Source organism: Mauremys reevesii, linkage group 6 (assembly GCF_016161935.1).
Source record: "Mauremys reevesii isolate NIE-2019 linkage group 6, ASM1616193v1, whole genome shotgun sequence".
In the NCBI taxonomy this organism is placed as follows: domain Eukaryota; kingdom Metazoa; phylum Chordata; order Testudines; family Geoemydidae; genus Mauremys; species Mauremys reevesii.
Window position 1 is genome coordinate 31,093,410 of NC_052628.1, and position 13,259 is coordinate 31,106,668.

The following is a 13,259-nucleotide window of genomic DNA, read 5'->3' on the forward strand; positions in this document are numbered from 1 at the left end:
TTGGTAATGAGTTCCAATTTGTTTATTTTCACTCTTAAAATTTGCACTTATCAAGTTTGTTGATTTTAACTTCTAGCCATTGTGTCTTGTTATGTCTGTCTCATAGATTAAAAAGTCCTCTGTCATAAAATATTTTCTCCCTGTGTAAGTAATTATACACACACAACCCCTCTCCCCCATTATAAAAATGTTAGGGTTGCAAAGTCAAGATCTCAAATGTTAGGAAGTGCCAGAATTAATATTGTCTAAGCAACTTAATTTTGGCCTCCTTTGCATATGCATTAAGATCAAGTCATTACCTACATCACATACTATTCACACAGGCCCCTCGTTCAGGATGGATAGTGCTCAATGAATGAGCAGCTATCTAATATTTTATTTTATTCTCATTTTTCAGTGTGTGGCCCCATGTCTGATTTATTGCTTACTATTCAAACCCTGCTCTGAATACAGGATTAATTTCCTCATGAGCTTTTTGATGCTGCTTATCATACAGTATCTCAGTACTCCACACACTAATTGATTTATATTCACAACACACCTGTGAGGTGAGGGGATGGTATTTATCCTTATTTTACCTCTGGGGAACTGAGGCAGAGAAATTAAGGTCAAAGTGTCCACTATTTTGGATACCCAATTTGAGACATCCAGGACCTGATTTTTCAGAGTACTTAGCATTTCATAGTACTTTATATGGTAATGGTCAACTCACACTGACTTCAGATACAGCTTTGAGTGCTCAGCTCCATGTGTCTCAAACTGGGCACTTATAAGATGAGAAGCACACAGCTAGCCACCAATATGAAAAGCTTGGTTTGAGTGATCTGTCTAGCATCACATAGGCTCTGTATGGCACAGACAGGGCTAGAATCCAATTCTTCAGGGTGGCATTCAGCCGCCTTAAGCACAAGGCCATCCTTTCTCTTCCTGCAATCCCCATCCTCATTCTGCAGCAAGTGAGGAGATGGTTGTCTTTAGAATTCCTGCCTTCACTACACAACCCTGATTCCTCCTTAGAACACAGTCCATCTTCTGTATTGAATGAGCAGGGGTCCTGTGGGAAAAAATAGTGTCTGTTTATGTAATTAAACCTATATCATAATGCATACACAAGGAATTGCTGAATGTTGGCTATTCGGCATAGAAGCCATTTAACACTGCACTGGACCCAATTTGTGCCTAGTATTTGGGAAAGCTAAGAGTTTATAAAGTTGCAGTCCACTTTAAAATCCATCTCTATGTATGTTTTTCATTTTCCTATGTGTCCTGACCAATATGGATCTGATTTTAAGCAACTATCTTGTCAAAATCGTAGTCTTTAAAAAAATATATATGGGCCATCCTAACCAGACCCCATGATTTTAATAATGATGGGACATAAGTACTATTCAGCAGGATTCGAATAAAATGTGGCTCTCTCCGTGCAGAGATTTTTCCAATCCTAATTTTTATCTTAATGTCAGAGAGAAACACTGATTGCCTGTGGCACTTTCCTAATGTATAAATGACACAGCTTATACAAGATAAACTTAGGGAACATGGCTATGCAGTCTAGGTGAAAAAGCAACAAAAGAACATTCTAAATCTAATAAGAAAATGAACATTTTAGCAAGGAATGGTAGGAAGCATGAAAATGTCACTTTTCTACTACTCTGTGTGAGATCAATATTAAGTATTGTAATTTATTGTAGAAACTGGTAACCATAAAATGGATTTCATTACTATACAATGCAGCAGAAGTCTGATATTTTTCCAACATCCACAAAGATCCATGCCCACAGCAAATCTGGAGAGTTAGGTCAATTATTGAGGACTTTATTATTGAACACAAATGACAGATGAAGGGTGGGTTGAAGAGAGAAAACTAAATACTTGTTGTTCTTTCCATGTACCTTTTTTTCTCTCTTTTATTCCCCCTTATTGTCAAGTCCTAAACTTAACTGATTGATTGCAGGAGTTGCAGCCGAGATTGCTCTTGAGACTGTATTTGAATAAGGAAACAGCAGTAGCCTTACAGACCATACATTTATGTTTTCTGTGACTACTGGGTCACCAGAACTCTTCAGTCTGGGTTTACTATCTATAAGCTCTTCTAGTAGCTGGCCCTTTAAATTAGGGAGGGAAAGCAGCTGCAGCCTTGTGTCAATTTTGCATCTGACTGCTGCTTGCTGCACCTCATTCCCTTCCAGCTGGAATTTCTGGTTCCTATTATGTTTCCCTTTTATTTTATATCTGAGGAAGTTTCACTTGCTCACAAATAAATACTTTTCTCACTCGAGGTCTAATTGTATCTTGGCACCACTGGGATCCTAGCTGCCAGCACTAGGATCGTGTACGTACGTGCACACAGCCTCCTTACTGGGCCCTGAGAACAGTGCTGAGAGCTGGTAGCACGGTACTCAAAGGACCACCCACAAACACATCCCCAGACCATTCCGCTTTTGCCCTCCTGTAGGTACTAATAGTGCTGATATATGGTGAAGAACTGATTATAGCCTGTGATGAGTGGTTTGCTTTCATTGGGGGAGCCTCACCTCTATCCACCAAACTTACAATGAAGTTGGGAATAACTTACTGTGTGGGGAAATAATTCAGAAATAAAATTAAACATTTCTCAGATGGTCCTGCGGCACCAACCATTTGTAGCATGGGAGGTGCTGGTACATACTTTCCTACCTACTAACATTGCTAGTACCCAAAGGAAGGCAGACTGGAGAATTTTAGTGGTATAGAGCATGAGCACCCAGCTTTCAATACTATATTGATGTCATGATTACAATTATTTTCTTTTGGACTTCTCTCTTGTAAATATTTTTGGCCAGATTCTAATCACTGTATCATGCAAACAGTACAAATTGAAGTCTCAGAGACCTTTTCCATAAGAGATCTCTTTCTCTGCTTTGCAAAATCTCTCTTTGAGTCTATACTAGTTAAAACTTGTGCTGGTTGCTATCTCCTAGCAACTGGCCATGATAAAAGCCCGCAGTTTCAAAAGCAGACACACATTTTGATGTCAATGAGAAATGGGAATGTGGATGCTTAATAGACCTGTTCCACAAAGTGTGTCTGACGTCTTCATTGGCTTCCAGCTTGCTTCTGGGTGCAATTCTTATGATTTAGTATTAACATTCAGGATATTGATTCAGGTCTATAAAGCCCCATGTGATCAAGTACTTAAGGAACCACCACCCTTCCTGTCCACGATTAGAAATGCTGAGAATAGTTGGGATGCTTTTACCATCAAAGATTTAACCATTTGGGCACAGAAGTCAGAATGGCATCAGTGGAGGTCTCTTGCCTCTGGAATTCATTTTCTCTGATGGTTTGACAGAGCCTGAATCTGTATACCTTCAGGGCACAGTGTAAAGCTTATCAATTTACTCCAGCTTTTGCCAGAAAGCAGGGGTGCTGGAGGAAATGTGTTTAATTTATCCTTTAGGGATCTCTTTAAGGCTATTGGTCAATGTGTGGGTTTTTTGTGTGTTTAAATTATGTAACCACTTCCAGAGAATGCTTGATGGCTACATTCTATAAATGTAAATACAATACAAGAATACATAGGATATTTATATAATCTGATCTCAGTTACACCAATAGAAACTGGCAGCAATTCCACAGATGTCAATGCACATACTTTGGCTAGACATTGATATTGAGACCAGAACCTTTCCTCTATACAGAAAACAATTGAACGTCAGTGTACTATTGAAATATGCAGCTGCCTGTAGGCTGTGACATATCAGCAATGAAACTTGAGGGAGAATTTGGGGTAGGCAGCGAATACTGAAGTTCTGCTTAGGCCCACCAAATTAGCATTTCAGATATAACCATATCACATCTTAAGGTTTATGGTCCTGAACTACTTCAGCAAGCCACAATAATTTGTTGAAAACTAGGGGGCATGAGGGAATAAGCCCTTAAAGTCTAAAATATTGGTTTGCTGCTCTACAGACAAAAAGCAAACAACAAAAGCTACTCACTTGATAGGTTTCTCTCCTTCTCTGCATAGATAAATAGATCTAGATTAAAAACAACTCAGACCTCAATGGCAGAGGGCTACAGGTTTTGTAGCATCTTTTCACTTAAAAACCGAAATGCAAAACAGTAGATCTTAAACACTGGTAAAATAGAAATTCCTCTTGCAGTGCCTGTAAGCTACAAATGAAAGTAACTTGTAACTTATCCTCCCATGCTTTTAAGGGGAGAAAGAAAAAGCTCAATTTTATGGCCAAAACTTCAAAGAACAAAAATGCTTTGTGAAAGGTCTAATACCCTTTCTAAACTACTGGGGAGAACTTAAAAGTTTAAGTTTTATGGTACTTGGATGAGTAAAAGAAAACCAGCAAGTATTGTATAAAGCATGATTTTTAAAAAACCAAAACTAGCTCAGAAACTACTGTGCAATATGGATTAGAATAGGTGAGCCTCATGGACTTTGATCTAACTGTCAAATTATTTTAGGTTCACAAATTAATTTATTTGTTACTTTCCCTGTAATTTAACCTCATTCTTTTTTCAAGGATGAGGCATTTCTTAAGCAGAGCAAGGCTGGCACAAATGAATGCCTTATATAGTACAGAATAGATTTCCCCCTGCCCCCCATCAGAATTACTCTTTCTCTCTTTATCGTCACAACCTTTTTGTAACTGTTTTTAACTCCACACATATCAGAGCTCTATTTATCATCCTATCTCTTCAATGCATTTTAACCTGTCTGTCTCTCTTCTCTTGTTTTTTCTCCCAAACTCTCATAAGTAAGGTGTGAACCCAATAATGATGGTGTCAAACCTTCTACTCCCCCATGATAAAGTGGGTATGAAATTTTATTGCAAAACAGGAATGCCTTGAGAATTTACACTTAACATGTTGGTCCTATCACTATCTCAGGCTATGATCCTGAGACTTATTCTGCACGCATGGCCTGCTGTGCTATGCAGATCCCTAATGAACAGGACTCCTGCATAGATGAACGGGTCTAGCTCTTTACTAAAGAGCTGTAACTTGCAGGATTAGGGTGCCAGGTTAGATGTGATACTATATGTAAATAAACTTCCATTTCTCAAACCACATTTAGGTAAAGTGAAGACAAAGTAATATGTGAACACTATAGTAGTTATACTGCAATTTTAATTTAAAATACTATTTAAAAAGAGTTCAGTCCATTTCCCCTCCCCCCCAAAACACACTTTTATAATTGCTGTTCATATATGCACCCGTTTTGAGCTTGGGGTTATTTTGTTATAATAATGTAAAAGATGTTTGATTTCTGTTGCAATTTTATATTATAAGGCTGCAATCTGTAAACAGGGGTAATATAATTGTCCCAGCATCTGGTTGTGTATAAAAAGGATCTGCTCTTTATAATCCTCGTGAATCAAAGTTATTTGGTATGCAGGTTTTATAAACTCTGCAATACCAGTTTAAAGGGGTTGGAAAAACTCCACAGAGAACTTAGAGTTCTCAGCACCTCAAATATTTATAGTGAACAAGTCCAAAATCAGCTTCCCAAACTTCTAAAAATAAATAGCTCTCTGTACTGAGGCCCTGACCTAAAGCTCACTGAGGTCAATGCGAGTCTTTTCTCTGACTTCAGTAGGCTTTGGATAAGTCTCTAGGAGCTCAGTCCTGCTCACTATTTAGCACTTTGCACTTCAGATCAATGGGAGGTGGAGACACTGAGGACCTCCACAATTCACTGAGCACCTTTCAGAATCAAAGTTTCAGTCACGCAGTGACAAATGACTAGACCGAATCTGGAGTTTCTCCACATCCTGTGGTTTACAGAAAAGAGATTCCAGAAAGTTAGAAAGCATTTCAAAATGTGAAAGCCCATCTTAAAAGGTGCCTTTTCTGACTACTTCAAACTCTTCAAAAATTCTCCTCTGCCAAGAGAATATGCAATATTACAGACAGACATTATTGTGGAAGTCAGATATGTGGTCAGAACTGGACAAGCTAGAAAACTGTCTTCAACCCACAAACACTGTTGGCAGATCTTTAGCTTGTGTAAGTGTGATGCTACTCTGGCTCTATAAGGATAAATAGAAACACTGTTTTCACATTACATGAGGTAATGCTGGAGTTATTTTATTTAAACCGTTGTGTAAACAAACAGATATCACTTCATGTTCATTATAACTGAATGTATAAAACAAGCATCTTTCACTGTTCATGTAGTTCCCAAACAAAGCAAAATAGTTTAAAAAAAAAACACACATTTTTCCCCCTCTCAGGTGCCTGACCTAGGAGAGACTTTTTCATGCTCTTTCCCAGATTTAGAGTATAATTGGTTTGAATGAGTTAACTGGTTTGGTTAAAATAAGAAACAGCCCAAATATTTCTTGACATTCAAAATTGTTTAACTTATGATTTTCTTTTTAGCTGCATCTATAATCATGATTGGCTCAGTATTATGAGCTTTCAGCAATAATGATAATACCATCCAGCTCTTATTTAGCACTTTTCATCAGCAGATCTCAAAGCAATTTACAAATTAGGTCAGTATCATCACCCCCATTTTAGAGATGGGGAAACTGAAGAACGAGGAGGTGAAGTGACTTGCCCAAGGTCACCCAACAAGCCAGAGATCTCCTGAGTCCCACTCCAGGGCTCTATCCACTAGACCTATACGCTAATCTCTGATAATCCTTTTCTGGGATGCCAGCCCTAAACACAGGTTAATGGGTGCTTAAACAAAAGCCGAACACCAATACAGTAGGCAGGAGGGTAAAAGAATTAAGAAGAGTGTCTGGTGGCACTAATGGCTCTCTCATATCTACTTCAAGAACTGGCAGCTCTTACATGGCAGTGCCTTCCCCTAAACAGCCCTATTCTAAATTGTCAGCGTGGATACTTCCCAGTGCACCAAACACTCTTCCACGAAACCAGCAGATTTCTTGGCATCACTCCAAAAATCCTCTTGGTGGATATCCTGCATCCCCCCCATGAACTAAGTGGGAGAAGGTAGGCAATTTTAAATAAAAAAATCTTATATAAATTCCAGTTCTGCCACAGCAAGCACTAAAACTCTACACCTGGTGATACATATGCTTCTAGCTAGAAGCATCACTGGAGCCTCTCAGTAACTCTTCCTTTACAGGCTATTGTACGTGCTTCTAATGTGCTTCTGCACTGTGAAACCAGCACCACAGCTGATATCACAGAATAGTAATGAATTTGCACAATAGCCCCCTAGTATTAGTTCTGACAGCTGGAGTTACCCGGGTTTCTTTCAACCCAAAGTTCTTGGTAACTTTTACTCTATGTGAGGTGGTGTCAGGAAATAAATCAGGGGAGACACGGCCATCCGACTGATAGATGGTCGGCACAAACAGGACAACATGAGAGTGCTTTCACTTAAAGCTAAACTTTACTTAGTCTCAAGCACTTACACACATCTGCAACCCCCAACCCTCGATAATTACCAAGGCTGAGTGTGGCTCTCAAGTGGCACAGCAGCAGCCCATGTGCTGGTGGGGAACACAAAATGTATCCAGAGGGAGAGTCCAGTCCTGAAGAGTTCCACTACCTCAAACTTTTCCCCCTTATTTATACATTAGTAATAGAATGCCATGTTCCTTAAAGAAAACATGTTAAACAAGTAGTTTCAATGGTCAAGAAAGAGGCTTCCTTCTGATTATTGATTAACCAGATGTGGGGTTTTCCCAGAGTTTGCAGCCTTGAGGCCCCACTAGACATTCCTGCTCTTCTAAAATGCATGTATCAGTAACTTCAACACAATTCTAATCAGGATGGATGCAGGGTCAAGCTGCCCTTTCTGTGGCACCCAACACTCCCTCCCCTTCTGCCTTGGTCAAGCTAAGTTTGCTACATGGCCACTTTATGGCTGCTGACTTGGCTGCTTTTAGCAATAATCCATAGTGGTTTCAGGCACTTTACTGGTTTGCCAAAATCTCCCCTTACACTGGTAGTGACGTTATGCCATGGTTATATTTCCTTTTCAGCATATTTCAGCAGTTATAACTATCAGCTAGTTATTAAGAGCTGTGATACACACAGACACACCTGCAGTAAGATGACAGAGGCCATATAATTACTTAGATGGATAGGTTTGTAAGTGTCATGGGCTTAGTCCCTTGGTATGGGAGGGGTCCTGTACACACTCAGCCTCACATTATCTGGGTCCACACAGTCCATCACACAGGTGCAGGGATAGAAACTCAGCCCTTTGGCTGGGTTCCCCTGGGGTTTACCCCTTCTAGGATTCAGGAGAAAAGCAACAAAGGAAAGGAAAAACAAATAGGCCCAAATATGCCCAGGCCTCTGTCACAGGGCAGAACGTCTCCCCAGCTTCCAGGCATACACTGCCACCCTCACTCTCCTTTAAGAAAGTTTACAGTCCAAACATAAGCAAATAAAACAAACAGTCCCTTAACCCACCCTTTGTCCTAGGGTTTCACATAGGGGACCAGACATCCCGGTATCAGGGGCTTTGTCTTATATAGGCAACAATACCCTGCCCCCAAAGAAATGTCCTGATTTTTCATACTTGCTACCTGGTCACCCTAGTTTCACAGCATCCCCTCTCAGGTGTCTCTGCTGGTTTTGGTGATCCTGCTTCTTGCAGCTTCCCAGTTCCTATCAGCTCTGCTCCCTTTCTGGAACATCAGCCCCAGGGCTACCTTCTCAGGCACCTGGCCCTTCACTCCAGGGATCCACCACAGGAGTTAGCACCATTCCTCTGTAGCTCCATTCCCCAGGTACAATGGACTCTGATCACTCCTCCCCTTCCTGCCCCCTGACAGACCTTTATAACTCCATCGGGCCTACTTGGTCTGACAAGGGAGCTGGACCTGGTATACTCACAGGATCAGCTCCCCTGTGACAGTCTCCCTTCTTCAGAGAATCTCCGAAGAGTTGCAGTCTGGCCTAATGTCTTCAGGCAAGGTACCAGAAAATGTCTTGAGTCAATCAGTTGGGGAGGCTCAGACCATCTGTAGTCATATGAACAGGTTCTCTCTTCAACCAGGCTCCTCCTCAGGTACTGATGATGAGACGTCTGTCCTTCTCATACAGCTGCCACCCCTCGGACACTCACCCAGCTTCCAGTCATCCACACCCAGGCAGTCATCAGTACATGGGAGACTCTTTCCTCCAGCTGCAGGAATCTACCTTTCTAGGACTGTCATAGTTACCAAAAGTAGCCAAGGAAATACAACATGCTAACTAATACAAGGCAGCAATCAGTCTTTTTTCTGGCACGGGGCCTCCAGCAATTTGTAATATAGTTTGCCATCCACAGACAAGTCACTCACAGGAGTTCTAAAACAGACATTAAAGGTCTGGCCCAACTTCACCTCTGGAGACTCAAACTGGCTGTGGTCACATAGATAGGCTTTGTCTTCAGCTATGCTCCACTCCAGAAGCTGAGGATGGGAAGTCTGTTCTGCTCACTACTGACTTGAGCCTTCACCCTTTTAAGGCCATTCCTCCAGGCCCACACCAGGTGCGGTGAAGAAGGGCTGCGTGAGCAGCATGTCTGGTCCAATGTTTGTATACCTGACTACAGTAAGGAAAAAAAATATATATCAAAATAAAATGCTGGTTTTCACGGTTATTTGCTAATTTCCATATCAGATGTCAAACTGATTTTTTATTAGTAGTAATAATAACTAGATAGAGACAACTTGTTTCTCTGAATACCAATATTCATTAGCATGAAGAGCAAATATTGATCTAGGTAAAGACAAGGCCAATATTATCTTCAAGGAACAATGGCCTTTTCTAATCTCCCATCAGTTTTATATTAGTGTACTTCTGTTGACTTCTGTAGAGTTACTCCTGATCTACAGTGGTGGGAGTGAGATCAGAATCAGGCCCAGTAAATCTTGATATTCACTGAAACAAGAAGTTAATATATTTATTGGTACATGAATGTGAAATGTTTGGTCAAAATACCTTGAAATTTCTCCATTGTGACCAGAACTCCTTCAACTCCAGATGAACTATACTGTCTTGCTAACTGCTGAGGATCTGACCTCTTTTCTTTGTTTCTGATGATCCAGTCAAGAAGCAAAAATATGGTTATGCTAGTTCCAGACCTCCTGGCTCATGCAAATAATAATAATAAGATTATTAATTTGGTAATTTCCCTGTTATATTATTTGCCCTTTATATTATAGATGAATTTATAATTGTGATAGAAGAAAAACTAAGGGAGAGGCAGGTCATTTCACATTGTTGTTGTTTAAGAGAAAGGTGGGTAACAAAATAGCATATTAAAATTAAATCTCTCTGTGTATGGTACCTACTTTATTTTACACAAACATACAGAAAATAGAAATGAAAAATAAATCCAGTGTTGGTTTTATTGCAATATTATATTTTTATGTGTTAGATGGAAATATGAGTGAGTAAGGGGCCTGGGTTTTTTGGTGCAATTTCAGTGTTTTAACAGGACATAATTTGCCAATGACAAGGTGTCTGAGAATTCCAAATAATAAGTAAGCTTCCTCAGCTTTGGCTGCTTGCTTGGAGTTTTGCCTAAAATTTTGATCTAAAATGTGTGAAATTGTATGTGGTATTTCAAACATTTCAGGGGAAGACCTCACACCCAGAATCCCCCCATTTCATTTTTTTCTTGACTTCTCACCTTTGTTAACCCAGTTATGAGCTTGCGTAGTCTTAGTCCTAATGTCAACATGTACATTTTTAGTTGTTGGAATTTGTGTATCTTTCTTTGTCCTCTGCAGAATCATCAATTATGCTGTGATATGGACCTTGTCTTTTCCTCGCAACCTGTAGTGTTAAATATAGGTGAGTATTATTCAGGATTAGGAATACCCTGATTTAATCAGTTTATGAAGTGTCCTGACAAAGCCACATTCTCTTCTGTACGTGGCAGATGTTTTGTGTCTACTTGATTAGGCAATAGATTCAGCCCTTTATGCCTTAAAAAGAGTATTAATATCTAAGGTGTTTTCCAGTCTACTGAGGCAAAGGAATGGGATGGGGCATCTTTTGTATGCTAGTCTTTAGAAATAAACATTCAAAGGTGATGACTGCCCATTGACTTTACCAGTTGGACAGGGATAAAGAACAAGTCATCTGAAGACATTTTATTCTTTTCATTCCATAACCCTCTAAATCCTAGTCGAGTGCACTGTGATTCACTGCACAGCAGGACTTTCTCTGCTGTAATTCATGTTATATATAGCAGCTGTATATAGTGAAGATTACTGGGCAAGCTTGTTTTTGCGAGAAGCCACTTGCACAGGTGAATGAGCAAGACATCTAGGATCCAGAGCCCATTTTTTCCCTAAACATACTGTTAATTGAACTTATTTAAGGGATCTTTCAAAAGGTGGGAGGTGGAGCAACAGATACACGTGGGAGTGCTGTGATTTTATGCTAGACCTGTCACTGTTTGTTGCTTTCTGTGTGAACTAATAACTTGAAAGAGAATGACCACAAAGATGAAACCCCTAACAGGGCTCCTCCTATCACAGCTACTGAATAAAAGTTTGAGCAATGTATATATTTATCTGTGATTTGCTGGAATAATTATAATACACATATTTCCACTTAAAATATAAATCTAATACTCCCTGTGATGCTGGCAGGACAGTTGCCAGCTCTTGCCAAGACTGCAGGCATTAGCTAAGAACTGACAAACTCATAGCTGCAGGCCAGACCAGTTCTCTTATATATTAGTGTTGCTCAAAATAGATATTAATATTATAAGAATTTATGTAGTCTTTAGACTCTCTAGAATTTTTGTAGGTTACTGCATGCATTAATCTTATTTATAATGTCTGTATTCATGCTACAAAATATATGTAAGTTTTGCTTTATAACTTTGAAAATGTTTGCTCTAAACTTGAGAACTCAGGTGGGAAGAGTGTTTCCCCCCTACGCATCCAGAAGAACTGTCAGAATCAGATGGGCCAGTAAGCAACATCCAGAGGCTACCTCTCGGTCCACCCTGCAAGACATTTTGAATGGACAAGTCACTACAACTCTGTCACTCTTAGGATTTAGATTGCAACTCATTTGTGTATATATGTTTGTTTGTTGTAACCTGTAAATAGCTCTCCTTTCTTTTACCTACTTAATAAACATGTAGATAGTTTATTACAGGATTGGCTATAGGCGTTGTCTTTGGTGTAAGATCTAGGATACCAATTGATCTGGGGTCTCTTGAGATTGGAAGTGATTTTTGGTTTAAGTGACCACTTATCACTAAGTCCAGCTTGCTTGGATGGCAAGATAGTCTGGAGAACCTAAAAGGATTGTCTGTGACTCCATGGTAAACCTGTTACAGTGATCCAGGAATTCACATTTGTCACTGGTTTGATGAAATCTAACTATAAGAATTATAAGAACATGGCACCAGTTTGGGGTGTCTGACTGGTTTTTCACAATCTGCCCTGAGTCATGAGCCATTCCAGACAGCGTGACACTCCCCACAAAAATGTTCAGTTTAATATATTTATAATGTTTCATGTTTTTACTTTAAAAAAGGACTATTCCTGGCCAGCCAGTCTTGAAAAGCAGCACACTGATCTCAGACATTTAGATATCCTGTTGGCATGAATGCGAGGGGGCTGCTGTCAGGGCATTCTTTCTGAAGGCCCCACAGGGGCTCTTCTTAATCCAAAGTAGCCTGAATCTGGTGACCCACAGGGCATGTTGCAAAGATCATCTCCCCCTCCCATTTTAAAAAGGAGGTAGGGAGAGGTGTTGTAAGACTACAGTATGTTCAAGGAAGCTTTAAATTGCTTGGCTTCATGGCAATGGGTTTCTTAAATTGTACTACAACACTAAAGATCACCTTGACCGATTGGTCCATCAGCCCTCACGAGAGAGCACCGATCACAACATGTCCTTTGCATTGTTCTAGCCCAGGGGTCAGCAACCTTTCAGAAGTGGTGTGCCGAGTCTTCGTTTATTAACTCTAATTTAAGGTTTCGCATGCCAGCAATACATGTAGAAGGTCTCTTTCTATAAGTCTATAATATATAACTAAACTATTGTTGTATGTAAAGTAAATAAGGTTTTAAAAATGTTTAAGAAGCTTCATTTAAAATTAAATTAAAATGCAGAGCCCCCCAGACCGGTGGCCAGGACCCGGGCAGTGTGAGTGCCACTGAAAATCAGCTTGTGTGCTGCCTTCAGCACTCGTGCCATAGGTTGCGTACCCCTGTTCTAGCCAGTCCTTCAGCCACCTGCTGGCTAGGCTGTCAGTGGCACCGGACACCTGATTGGTATAGCACACCACAGCTCAGAACCCCTGAACA

At 40.1% G+C, this 13,259-nt stretch overlaps 1 long non-coding RNA gene across 1 annotated transcript in view; it reads left to right on the forward strand.

Moving 5' to 3' along the window:
- The window catches only part of LOC120408709, a 115,492-nt gene extending 103,481 nt beyond the window's left edge, over positions 1-12,011 (forward strand). The window contains exons 2-3 of the long non-coding RNA XR_005600907.1: positions 10,713-10,776; positions 11,845-12,011. This is a non-coding gene — a long non-coding RNA (uncharacterized LOC120408709). The remainder of the gene's footprint in view (positions 1-10,712; positions 10,777-11,844) is intronic.
- The last annotated feature ends 1,248 nt before the right edge of the window (positions 12,012-13,259 follow it).